The sequence below is a fragment of the Geotrypetes seraphini genome, chromosome 2, assembly GCF_902459505.1.
Source record: "Geotrypetes seraphini chromosome 2, aGeoSer1.1, whole genome shotgun sequence".
Lineage (NCBI taxonomy): Eukaryota > Metazoa > Chordata > Amphibia > Gymnophiona > Dermophiidae > Geotrypetes > Geotrypetes seraphini.
Window position 1 is genome coordinate 70,793,611 of NC_047085.1, and position 14,293 is coordinate 70,807,903.

The 14,293-nt window shown below is 40.6% G+C and overlaps 1 protein-coding gene across 2 annotated transcripts in view; it reads right to left on the reverse strand.

Annotated features, from left to right (window-relative positions):
* MATN2 (matrilin 2) overlaps positions 1-12,333 on the reverse strand; it is a 179,932-nt gene extending 167,599 nt beyond the window's left edge. The window contains exon 1 of one of the 2 annotated variants that reach the window (XM_033934328.1): positions 12,195-12,333. The gene's annotated coding sequence lies outside the window, so the exon portion shown is untranslated. Of the gene's footprint in view, positions 1-11,611; positions 11,800-12,194 lie in introns of those variants that run through there. The other variant, XM_033934326.1, reaches the window with a different exon arrangement.
* Between the last annotated feature and the right edge of the window lie 1,960 nt (positions 12,334-14,293).

Consider the following 14,293-nt stretch of genomic DNA (forward strand, 5'->3'; position numbering starts at 1 on the left):
GCATCACTTTACACTTATCCACGTTGAACCTCATCTGCCATGTTGATGCCCATTCCTCGAGCCTGATTATGTCACGTTGCAGATTTTTGCAATCCCCGTGTCTTCACTATTCTGGGGACAGGTTTAGAACAAACGCTAGGAAGTTCTTTTTTACCCAGAGGGTGGTGGATACATGGAACACGCTTCCGGAGGCTGTGATAGGCAGGAGCATGTTACAGGGCTTCAAAGAAGGTTTGGATAGGTTCCTAGAGGACAAAGGGATTGAGGGGTACAGATAGGAGTAGAGGTAGGTTATAGGGATAGGAGCAAGAGGTAGTTATAGAAATAGTCAGGGACCACTGCTCAGGCAATAGGCCTGATGGGCCGCCGCGGGAGCGGACCGCTGGGCAAGATGGACCTCTGGTCTGCCTCAGCGGAGGCAACTTCTTATGTTCTTATGTATCGTCCGCAAATTTAATCACTTCACTCGTCGTACCAATGTCCAGATCATTTATAAAGATGTTGAAGAGCACGGGTCCAAGCACCGAGCCCTGTGGCACCCCACTGGTGACGCAGTCTGAGTATTGTCCATTTACCCCCACTCTCTGTTTCCTATGCTCCAGCCAGTTTTTAATCCACGTATTTCACCCTCGATTCCATGGCTCGCAATTTTCCGAAGTAGTCGTTCATGTGGAACCTTGTCAAACGCCTTCTGAAAATCCAGATATACAATGTTGACTGGGTCGCCCTCGTCTATCTGTCTGTTTACTCCCTCAAAGATCTGCCTTTGCTAAAACCGTGCTGACTGGTCCTCATCAGCCCGTGTCCATCTAGATGATCAATGATGCGGTCCTTTATCAGGGCCTCTACCATCTTTCCCGGTTCCGAAGTCAGACTCACCGGTCTGTAGTTTCCCAGATCTCACCTCGAACCTTTCTTGAAGAGTGTAGACAAACATTATTTGCATACAAGGTAGATGAGGCGCGGCATGGGTGAGATGGAAATAAACCCCCAAACCTTGACCATTGTTTAGTAGTAATACTTAATTCATGATAGTGCATAAACTAATCCCGATTTTTAAAATTCTAAATTTTCCTTATGTGCACAGCATAAAGAAGTATGAGTTATAGGTTTTCGTGGATGCTTTCCTTTTATGTCTTTAATTTCAAAATAATAAAGGGGAAGTAGTTTTTCTTTGTAAAGATTTATAGAGCTGGTACTTCTAAGCATGAGAAGACTTCCAAAATTCATTTCCAAAACTTACAATGAAATCCTTCAGCTTAATAAATATGATGAAACCTATTTTTAGATAAAATATTGTTTCAAATTTTGAGGTATGCAGCTTTAAAAATGCAATGCAAAAGGGGAGAAATATAAACCTTTTATTATTTCACAATTACTGAAATTTATAGAGCCACAACTGGCAGTTACCAAGCAGCCATGGAAAATTTCCAGGGAAACCCAGCTAGGAAATGGAGCTCAGCAGAAGTGGGTTTCTATAGCCAAATAAAACAGTCCGTAAATAAATCATGTGTCATTCCCATTCCAAATCCTCCCTGTTTGAGTGCTTTGGATGAATTTTTAGATATAAAGCTCAGTAGTGTGTATGTTTGGGCATAGATGGTAATAATCATTTATTGAATACAAAGTGGCCATGTAATATGCAGAGACAGGATGTGATGAATATACAGTACTGCACCTGTTATTTCTTCAAACGTTCAGTTGTATCCAAACAAATTCTTGTCAGAAGCGTTAAGCCAGAGCATTCAAGTGAGCAGGTGAGCTAGAAATTAAAACAATAGCCTGGCAGCTGGCTTAGGGTTACCATATTTCTTCCTGCAAAAAAAAAAAAAAAAAGAAAAGAGAGCACGTGACCCCCCCCCTCACCCCCACACGAACCTCTTCTCTGAGCTCGGGGCTATGTCTGGAGGACCTCTGAGCATGCGTAGACGTGACATGCGTGGATGCCCTCTAGATGCGGCCCCCAAGCTCCTAAACCCGGACAAACTGCCAGCTTTTTGAAAAACCACCCAGACAAACCTGTAAAAAGAGAACATGTCTGTGGCAACCCTAATCTGGGTTGAGATCTACTTCTGACATTTTTTGTGATCTTGTTGATTTGGGCGGGGTACTCGTTATAGCTGCATCTGTTTGGTTCTATACTGCTTTGATTTAGGGTATGTATGGTTATTTGTTCATTTTATTATTTATTTGTATTAAGCTATAATGTAATGATTTAATTTAAATTGTTCTTTTTTTATTTCTAGGCCAGAAACCCAGAGCTCTGTCTGCCAGTGTGCCAAGGTTCGGTCTACTGGAGTCTCTATCAAAGCTCACTCCAGCCCATCTAAACCATCCCAGACCATATATACGAGACACAGACCGTGCAGTGCTAGCCTTAGTTCTTGAATATATACCATTATTTTTTGATTAGAGATCCTCTGTGTTCCTCCCATGCTTTTTTGGAACTCTTGTCACTGTTTTCCTCTCCACCACCTCCCTCGGGAGCGCATTCCGGGCATCAGTCACCCTCTCCATAAAGAAGAATTTTCTAACATTACTCTCGAGTAGAGGTCTGCACGGGAACGGGGATCACGGGATTCCTGCGGTTCCTGCGGGGGTCCCGCGGGAATCCCTCCTAACCCACGGGACTCCCACAGGGACCCCCCTCTGGCCCATGGGACTCCCACAGGGATGGAAGGCTTTGGAAGCAGGGTTCGTCCATATAATATATATAATATATGTCAGTCCATGGGTTTTCAGGTGTTCGCATATGCAGACGATATTCAGCTCCTGCATCCAATAAATTCAAACAAAACATCTGATATTCAAGCGATCAGTGAAAAACTCGACCAAATTCATCATTGGTTAAACAGAAATAAACTTGCTCTTAATATTAAAAAAACCAACGTGATGCTCTTTCCATGGAAAGACAACTCTACTCTTATTGCTCCCATTACAATAAAAAACATACCATTACAAATAGTTAACAATATAAAAATCTTAGGGGTAACTTTTGATACAAAACTTAATTTTCATGATCATATTAGTACTATAGTTAAATCTACATTCTACAGATTACGTAGGATACGATCTATTGCAAAATTTCTTTGTCCGAAATCAATAAACATTCTCATTCATTCTTTAGTGATTTCTAAATTGGATTATTGTAATGCCCTTTTTAAGGGGATATCACTTAATGAAATTAAACGACTTCAAATTATTCTGAACGTATCCATTAAGCTCATCACTAAGACTAGAAAATATGACCATGTTACACCCCTTTTGATAGATGCACATTGGCTCCCAGTTAATCATCGAATAACGTATAAACTCTGTCTGCTTGTTTTTAAGTCTCTTCTCTATAAAACCCCTGCATTCATATTTAAGCATTTAATACCTTATCATTCAAACAGAACCCTGAGGTCTAATGAGCAAAACTTATTAACCATTCCATCACTTAAGATTATTAATACCAGACGTCAGTTTATTTTTTCTGTAACTGCTCCTCAAACTTGGAACGATCTCCCCATTTATCTACGGAATGAGCAAGATCTAGGAAAATTTAAAAGTAATCTAAAAACATTTCTTTTTAAAGATGCTTTTAATATTTAATTAAATAGTTCTTAAATTAGTGATTTTATTTTACTGTGTTATGCTATGTGTTTTGATTCCCCTAATTTATTTTTCCTTTGTTTTGCTTTTCTTTATTAATTGTATTTCAAACCCTTATCTTACCCTATGTAATGAGTATAATGTACTATGTATTAGTTTTTCCACCCGTGGTATTATTTAAAGTCTGTATTGTATTGTCTCTATTTTGACTATATTTTAATATGTTCATCGCTTAGAATTTGATTAAGCGATCAATCAAGAAAAATAATAAACTTGAACTTGAAAACTTGAAACTTGGACACATCAGCCTTAGTAAAAGAGGGGGTTTATAAGTTAATTACCTGAACAGAATTATAAGATGTCAGGTACATTTGAAAGTTATCTTATTATTTGTATTGAGATTTGAAATGAATAAAGTTTATTAAAAAAAATTAAAAAAAAAAAAAAAGACCATTCCTTTAATTTTTGCAGATCCTTTTTTCATGTTTTCCACTCCCTCCTTAGTGTCTATTTTGTTACAAATCTTGGTATCATCTGCAACGAGGCAAACCTTTTCTTCTAACCCAGGGGTGTCAAAGTCCCTCCTCGAGGGCCGCAATCCAATCGGGTTTTCAGGATTTCCCCAATGAATATGCATGAGATCTATTAGCATACAATGAAAGCAGTGCACGCAAAGAGATCTCATGCATATTCATTGGGGAAATCCTGAAAACCCGACTGGATTGCGGCCCTCGAGGAGGGACTTTGACACCCCTGTTCTAACCCTTCAGCAATGCCGCTCACAAACATATTGAACAGAATCAGCCTCAGCACCGATCCTTGAGGGACTCCACTACTCACCTTCCCTTCCCCCGAGCAAATTCCATTGACCACCACCCTCTGGCGTCCTTCAACCAGTTTCTAATCCAGTTCACCACAAGTTTGTTCAAGAACCTCCTATGAGGAACTGTGTCAAAGGCTTTGTTGAAATCTTAAGTAAATTACATCTAGCATATGTCCTTGGTCCGATTCTCTGGTCGCCCAATCCAAAAATTCAATCAGATTCATTTGGCATGCTTTACCTATAGGCCCTCTTTTACAAAGGTGTGCTAAGCATTTTAGCGCATGCTGAATCAATGCATGCGCTAACTGCTAATGTGTCCATAGGATAACATGCACCCGATAATATTTAGCGCGTGCTAAAAAGCATAGCGCACCTTTGTAAAAGAGGGGGTTAGTAAAACCATGTTGCCTCGGATCCTGTAACCCACAGGTGTCAAAGTCGGTCCTCGAGGGCCGGAATCCAGTCGGGTTTTCAGGATTTCCCCAATGAATATGCATGAGATCTATGTGCATGCATTGCTTTCAATGCATATTCATTGGGGAAATCCTGAAAACCCGACTGGATTACGGTCCTCGAGGAGGGACTTTGACACCCCTACCCATTAGGTTCTAGGAATTCCACTATCCTTTCTTTCAGTAACGCTTCCATTATTTTCCCAATAACTGAAGTGAGCCTTACCGGTCTGTAGTGTCCCGTACCAGTTGTTGCGGTAACAGCTACAACGCTTAGGAATTCTATGAGTGTCGGAGCTGTTACCGCCACGGCTGGCGCTACAAATCACACTATGGTTTTGTAAAAAGGGGGAGGGGTGTTAACCAGTAGAGCACAATTTAACCAGTCAGCACCACTTCTGACCGGTTAAATAGGGTTCTATGACAGAATTACCCCTTAGTAGCCGGCCGGCTTTCAACAGTGCTGAACTGAACTTTTTTTTTCTTTTAGCTTTCTTTTAATTTTCATTACATTTGCTTTCCTTCCCTTCCCGTTCCATTTTTTTTCTTTTCTTTCATTGTGATTTTAATTCCCTAAAGCATGTTATTGACTGTAGTGTGTATATCTCTGTTCCTGAAAACTTTGTGTATGTATTCTGGTAACCCGTTCTGGGCTCCTGGGGAGGACGAGCCATAAAAATTAATAAATATCTGTGTAAAAGGGTGACATGTTCAAATCTGTTTACAATAAACTAATATTTTTGTCAGATGACTGAGAACCTTTTTTAAAAAATATCTCAGAAAGATAAAATGGAGGGTAAGCATGTTTATTTCATGCTGTTTGGCTTGTAAGACTTCCCTTTTAAGGACTGTTATGAAAATACATATTAAGTAGTCCTTGTCATGACAAAAATATTTTATAAACAGTAATGAAAATATTTCTGAAAGCAGCAATTGTGGTGGAATTCCTCCATTTATCAGTGTGCTTCTTTCTTGACTGCGTTTTCCTATGTCTCTTTCCTGTATCTACAGTCGACTTCACCCAGGTGCACGCTCCGGTTATCCGCACCCTACCACCACGGTCCTGTTTTTTTTTTTTTTTTTTTTGCATTAAAGTCTATGGACGTAAACTCCGGATATTTGCACTTCAGATAAGCACACAATCCGCTTATGCGCATCAATGTCATAGGTCCCACCTCTATTCTTTCACGCTACATTCACTCCGGTTAAATGCAATCACGGGTCCTCTGTATTTATTGCACCGCATTTACTATCCACCCCCCCCTCCCCGGAACATCACAGCATCGCGAGCCGTCCTAGGCAGCAAGTAGACAGGAGACCTATGCCGAGCACTCACCAGCACCTTCCTGTTGCCGCCATCACCCAGGTAGCTGCTGATACTGGCTAAACTGACTAAAAAGTGGTATTCCTGTTAAGTGCACACTCCGCTGAAGCGCATGTGGTGGTCTGGTCCAGAGGCTTTGCACTTAAGCGGAATCGACCGTACTATTTTTCTCCTAGAACTATTTTCAGATTATGTATTTCTTTTCAATAATATATCTTTATCCATCTTTCAGTAAATATAGTACCTACAGTACACGAAAAATATCCCAGGACAAGATCCAAATGTTGGTTTAGCTTTTGAGTTATACATGTATTATTAATTTTGGATTTATTGTTTATGTGCTGCCTGTTTATTTCTAAACTATTTTGGGTGGATTTATGTTTCAGTTCAAAGCAGGACAGCACAAAAGCCAAGAAGTCTGTAAGTCAGTCTTGCTTGCACACTTTTAAAATAATGCCTTTTCCTTCAACGATTTAATATTCTACAACTTCAGGAAGAGAGCAAATTCCACAAGGAATCTGTGAAATCCAAATTTCCTGCTAAAAAGCATGGTGGGAATTTTGCCTAAAAGTACTGACATCAAAAACTGGGCACACGTTCCACAAGATTTTGCCAAAAAAAAAAAGTTATGCTTCTTTATCTAGTTTTTTTTTAAGGCCTAACACATACTTAGCTCGCAGGAAAACACCACAAAACACATTAAAGTGTTGTGTGATAACTTTGCATTTTTTCATGTCAAATGAGTATTAATAGAATTTTAAAAATTATTTTATGGAACGGGTGTGCCATCAGTTAGGAATGGACTTGCCTAAGTTAACCAGTTGGCACAATCCAATTAACATGCAGAGTTAACAGAAGCCCTTAGGGGAAAATTCTATAAAAGGCACCTAAAGTCAGCTGCCTAACTTAGGCCCCATTTTATCAAGCCACGTTAGGGTTTTTTTTATCAAAGGTTTCTGCGGTAAAAGCTCCGATGCTCAGACTTCCTATTCATAGGAATTCTATGAGCGTTAGAGCTTTTACCCCTGAGGGGGCCTTAATTAGTAAATTGGCTTCGGTAATGAGTTTTAACAAGCTCTTAACTGAAAGAGATAAAAATGAGTTGGGAGATAGGCATCTATCTTCTTAGGTACGATTCCACAAAAGATAGGCGTCTATTGCCAGGCGCCTAGCATCAGAGTAGGTGTGTTGAGGGGTGGAGAGAGACTTAGGCCCTCTTTCACTAAAGGTGCACTAAGTGTTTTAGCATGCGCTAAATCAAAGCGTGCGCTAACACGTATATAGGATAACATGCTTGCGTTAGCGTTAGCACATGGTTAAACGCATATTAATATTTACCACACGCTAAAAAGCATAGCGTACCTTAGTAAAAGAGGGGGTTAGGCTCCGCTAGGCATTATTCTCTAAAGGACTTAGGTGCCTATAATGTAGGCCTGTAAAACCCTGGCCTACATTAGAGGTACCTCAGTTTTAAGTTAGGCATGATCCTGTAATGGGCGCCTAAGTGTGATTGACATGAGTTTTACAGAATCTGGCCCCTAGCACCTCCTGAACAGGAGGTGGTAAGTGCTCCATATTCATTTTTTGCAGGTCTTGTGTACTAATGGAAAAAATTATTATCTCAGGACAAGCAGGCAGCCTATTCTCACATGTGGGTGACGTCGTCCGACGGAGTCTCGATGCGGACGTCTCACAAGCGGACATGCTTGAAGAAACTAGAAGTTTCAAGTCGCCACACCGCGCATGCGCGAGTGCCTTCCCGCCCAGTACACAGGGCGCGTCTCCTCAGTTCTTAGTTTTCCGCGGAGCCGAAAAGTCCGTCTTTGACTCTGCGTTCGACTTCGTTCACTTTTGCCTTCTCTCGACCGCGGTTTGTGTTGTTTTCTTCGCGAATCGCTGTTTTTGTTTGTTTTAATTTGTTTTATTTTCAAAATAAAAAAATTTAAAAAAATTTTATCTTCCGTCCGTTCTCCGGGACAGGCCGCTCGTCCGCAGCCCGTGAGCTTCGATTTTATGGCGGCTATTTTTCGGCCTATGTCCCGGCCTGCTACAGGATTTAAGAAGTATAGCACGATTTCTCTACAGACGGGCTTAGTGTGCAGGACAGTGTTAAAATGCACTAAGCCAATTTTCTAGTACATTGTAGTAAAAGGACCCATAAATGAGGTAACTTGTTCTTCTGAACAAAGACAGTTATTCTATGTGCTTAGTCTTATGAAGTTTAACAAGTATACTGAAGAGCGATAGTCCAACATGTTTAGGGGCCCTGTTACAAAACCACAGTGAAAAATTGGCTTTAGTACGTCTTTACACAGGTCATTCCCAAGAGCTAAGGCTATTTTTATTTGCTGAGTAAAATGGCTGATTTTTAATCCCTGTTAATGGCCACACATTATTTAGAACAAGGCCATTGGCATGCGAGCCGTTACTGCCCCCCATTATAGTTGGCGCATTTCATTGTAGCTGTGCTAACTGATTAGTGCAGAACACATCCGTTCTCTGCCCTCAGACTTGCCCCAGTAATAAAAAATAAATTTTATTTTTTAACGTGCGAGGAGCATGCAAAAATGACTGTGGGATGCCTGAAAGTTCCCTGCAGTAAGGCATTGTATGCTGCAATAAACACACATTAGTGCTTACTGCAGCTTTGTAAAAGGTCCCCCTTAAAATAATAATTAAAAAAAAGGATGGACTGGAAAATCATGATCGAAGATGGTCAACAAAAGCTTTAGCCTTATCCTGTGTATTCTGCAGCAGATGAGTTTCAAACCATGTCCCCTTGAAATCTCCACATAGTATAGATCTCCATGTGTAGACTGTGGGTTTCTGAAACTTGATTTTAATTTAATTTTAATACGCCATCATATAGTGCGCAACTTTTGGCCAAAGACTGTACAGCACTGAGTACAACAATATAAATATACAATGAACAAAAAGTCATAAATAAAATAAACCTATCCCACCCTCCTTTTCCTCCAATACTCTCACGCCACAGGAAAAAAAAACCCCAGTGAGCAAACGGCCAATCACTTTTGTAATACCGTGCAATCCATGAGCATCCTAAGCTCCTCAGGAAGCGTATTTGAGAGCCCTGGCACAGAGCCTGAAAAGCAGAGTCCTATAGCTGCAATGAACGCAATATCAACTTAGTAGAGGCACTGGATCAAGAGTATGACAGGGCTGATAAGGTAACGAGAGAGAATCTTCCCATATCGACGCTTCAGTATCATGAGGTGCTCCAAACACCACAATTTACATAACATAACATCGTACTTATAAACCGCATAACCATAAGCTCAACGCGGTTAACAAAAGATTAAAAATAACATAACCTAGGGATCATTTAACTTAATTCTCCAGATACTTTGAAAAAGATAAGTTTTCAGTTGAGTTCTAAAGTGTTTATAAAAACAAGCACTACACAACAATGGTCAAAATTCCCCATCGTAGAAAGCAGCCTGAAATGCTAGTATATGTTCCAAAGATTTCATACTCTTACATCCTTGAACTGAAAGTTAAACAAAGAATGTGATCCTCTTCTATGTTTACAGGATGCTATAAGGAATCTATCATATAGATTGGAGCAATATCATACACAACTTTGTAGCAGACACAACCCAACTTAAACAAGACGCGATCCTCCACTGGAAGCTAATGCAACTCATGGTACAAGGGAGTCACATGATCATATTTCTTTAGACCATAAATCAATTTTACCCCCGTATTCTGAATTAGTCTAAGCCTGGCCATCTCTTTCTTGGTACAGTCAATTGGCAACCAATGTAAAGCATAAAGCAACAAAGAAACATGATCTCACAGTTTCTGGAAGGTAATCAAATGGAATTGGACTGCCATATTTTGAACACACTTAACTTCCACGGCATGTATTTAGGAAGATTCACTTAAAAAGTGTTAGAATAGGCCAAGTGCGTCAGAACAGTTGCTTGGACTAAAGTACGAAATTCTGCAGGCATAAATAAAGGAGCCTGCCTCTCTATTTTCCCCAAACTTTACCTTCCACATAATCCTAGCTCACAAGAGAAACACAAAATTGATGGTAGAAACACCAGAAGATCAAGCAATACAATTTCTGTCTTAAAGCCATATTCAAAATTTTTTTTTTTTTAATAACAGACATAAACCTTCTAAAATAACTCTTTAAATCTGTTGATGCAAAGCTATAAACTTCTGCCTCCACTTCTGAGAAGTCATGCAGATGTTTACACAGGTATTTTAGTCATTTTAAGACCACTTAACTCTCTCTAAAAAAAAAAGAAAAGAAATTCAGTGGATTTAGATGCTGAAGCGGGCTTCTCTCTTTTGAGATGCTACACTGCTCAAATCACACATACTTTATTTCTGGGAGAATTTCATAACATACTCATACGCGAAGGTGCAGGCAAAGGCTTTGGGCCTTGATTTCATAACATACTCACATGCGAAGGTTGTGGCCGGGCGTGGCCAATTGGTATGTCCAGAGGCCAATACCCTAAACCGCACAGACCTCAGCTTAGTGAAAGCGAGGTATGGGTAGCTGGGAAGGACTGCAATAAAGTTCAAAAATACTGCAAAACACTTGTGTACCACAAAATAAATCTTTATTTTCCACCACACTTGGTGCATTTAACTCAAGTTAGTAGCAATTCAAAATGAGTTCCAAAATACAAGCAAACAATACTCCTAGCACAAAAATACAAAACAAAACAATCCATTTGTTTCCTTTATTTGGCTTGTTGCCATCCACTGGCTTCTATTTCAGTCTTTTAATGGCCTTCTCAGAGGCTCTCAGGCCTACACCTACCACACTGGGCTAGGCCCTTCCGGCCCAGCCAAAGTTTGCCACCTGGCCTATTCAAACAGCTTCTGCCATGACTTCTTATAAGTCTTTTCACTGGGGAAAAGTTGACCTTGGGGTTTTCTTAGCTAAAATACCCCAAGAGGTGTTGGGATCTGTACCTGCCCTGTAGATTTTTTGTGTACAAAAATCCCAAACAAGATCCCACTAGATTTTGAATAAAGAGTTCCCCAGTGTCCTGTAGCCAGCAGTACTTTAAGTAACCACTTTTCATGCACTGCCCCAAACTGCATAACAGAAAACAAAACTCAATCCTGCTTGGATTTAGGCTGTGCAGTTTTCTTCCAGTTTCATACAACAAGTGGAAAGAAAAAAACCAACTCTTTCAGCCAGAGGCTTTAAATCATACAGCCTGGCTAGTCTGAAATCTTCACCAATAATTTCCCTTTGATAAACTCCAAACTTTTTCTACTGTTCCTCAGCCCCACTCTATTAAATCAGGGTTAGTAGCATATGAAAAATCCTCACTCATTTCTTCCATACTCTTGAGCTTTATTCATTTCTATATCATCTTCATTTATGAATGAGTCCTCAACAAAATCCTTTCAATCTTGAGGTCCTACCTGCCCTTCTGGAGTATAAGGCTCTGGTGCATTTCTGTTTCCTGGCAGACAAGGTCTGGTTCCCTTCTCTCTCCCTGTTAGGTTTCTCCTGTGTGGCTCAGTGTCTGTCTGCCTGACTGCAACTAGGAGCCCCACTCTTTTCTCTCTCAGTGGCTAACTGTCTGTGCTTGAGTGTGCCCTTAGTTCTGGCTAATTCTGAGCTTAAGTGCTTGTTGAGCTGGCTCAAACCAGTTCTGGATTTGCTAGGCACTGGAGCTGTTCCAATCCTGGCTTTAGGAATTCTCTGCCCTTGGCCTGATGGGATTTGTAGTCCTGTTACCTTGCTTTTTACTTGCTGCTTAGAAAAAGGTAAACAGGCATGAGGAGTCTCTATCTCCTTCTGTGCACTGCTATGCAAAGGCATTTTCTTTCTTGGCAGTGCCCTAGGAGGAATTTTAGGCTTATCTACTGTTTTCTCCTGGGACAATTCCCTACTTTGCTCATCAGTTCTGGGGCACTGCAAGGATTCCTTTGCCTTCACAGAGGGTTCTCTGTGACAAGGTGCAGGCAAAGGCTTTGGGCCTTGATTTCAAAACATACTCACATGCAAAGGTGCAGGAAAAGGCTTTGGGCCTTTAGCATCCAAGTTTTCAGTAGCATTATTTTCTGATGATGTGTTTTATAGGAATCATGTCTGCTGTCTTCTTGATTGTAACTTGTCCTAAGAAAAATGTTCTCCCCTTAGCCACAAAACAGTTGCTTTCTGATACAATTTCTTTTCACTGTGCTGCTGAAAATGTTTTTTTTTATGGAGAAGTAAACCACTCAGTATGTATCTAATGTTTACAGGTTGCTAAGGAATGCTGCATTGCAAAAAATGGTTCTTGGCATCACAGCTTACATTAACTAGTACGATCAAGTGTTTACAATCTGGAAACTGAAGAATTTATGTCAGTTGTGTTCTTTTTTTCTAATAACTATTAGCCAACATAAACACATCTTTACATCCTTAGAGGACCCAGGACTAACCTAATACATCTGAAATTAGCTTTCTCCACTTTATACTCACTATTAGACCAATGCAAAATTTCTAATGGATTACAGAAACTGTCCACATCAGGGGAGAGTAGCAAGAGTTACAGTATACACAACCCTTCCTTCTGCCAAATAGGTCAGAAATCAAACAGAGCATGTGCTAAACAGTGGACAAGGCTGATGAGAACTGATCACTGTGACCAAGGAAGAACAAATTTCTTCAAAAGAAATTCATCACTTGGTTTGATAAATCTACTTTAAATTCCCAAATCAGAGGGGCAAAATCTACTTTAATTGGAAAATCCACTTTAGAAACATAGAAACATAGAAATTGACGGCAGAAAAGGGCTATAGCCCATCGAGTCTGCCCATACCAATGACCCACTCCCTGATTCTTACTTTCCTAGAGATCCCACATGAATATCCCATTTTCTCTTGAAATCTAACACGCTGCTGGCCTCAATCACCCTCTGAGGCAGCTCGTTCCAATGATCGACCACCCTTTCAGTGAAGAAGTACTTCCTCGCATCACCCTGAAATTTCCCTCCCCTGATTTTCAGCGAGTGTCCTCTGGTTACTGAGGGCCCCGTAAGACTGAAGATATCATCTTTCACCTCTATACGCCCAGTAATATACTTAAAGGTCTCAATCATGTCCCCTCTCTCTCTTCGCTCCTCCAGTGAGTACAACCGCAGTCTTTTTAACCTTTCTTCATACGTGAGTTCCCTGAGCCCCAAAACCATCCTGGTAGCCATTCGCTGAACCGACTCAATTCTCAACACATCTTTTCGGTAGTGTGGTCTCCAGTATTGAACACAATACTCGAGATGAGGTCTCACCATGGATCTGTACAGCGGCACTTTGAATTATCACAACACCAACAACAAAAACCCCAAACTGGATTTCATTAAATTAGCAGATGGATGTTTCTGGTGGCTGTGAGGAAAATTTGTATTGCTTTGTCAGACTCCTATGAGGCAGAATACCACCTGAGTTAGAGTTCCACCTCAACCTCAACCTAGTGGCTGAGAAAATAAAGGCGAAAGAGTTGGCGTTCATGAAATATAAAAAAACCCAAGAAGAGGAGAGCAGAAAGGACTACAGGGTGAAACTGAAAGAAGCCAAGAGAGAGATACGTTTAGCGAAGGCACAGGCGGAAGAACAAATGGCTAAAAATGTAAAAAAGGGAGATAAAAATTTTTTCAGATATATTAGTGAAAGGAGGAAGATAAAAAATGGAATTGCTAGGCTAAAAGATGCTGGGAACAAATATGTGGAGAGTGATGAGGAGAAAGCAAATGTGCTAAACAAATACTTCTGTTCTGTGTTCACAGAAGAAAATCCTGGAGAAGGACCGAGATTGTCCGGCAAAGTTACACGAGAAAATGGAGTAGATTCTGCGCCGTTCACGGAGGAGGGTGTTTATGAGCAACTTGAAAAACTGAAGGTGGACAAAGCGATGGGACCAGACGGGATCCATCCCAGGATACTAAGGGAACTCAGAGAGGTTCTGGCGAGTCCTATTAAAGACTTGTTCAACAAATCTCTGGAGACGGGAGTGATTCCTGGGGATTGGAGGAGAGCGGATGTGGTCCCTATTCATAAAAGTGGTCACAGGGATGAAGCAGGAAACTACAGGCCGGTGAGCCTCACTTCAGTTGTTGGAAA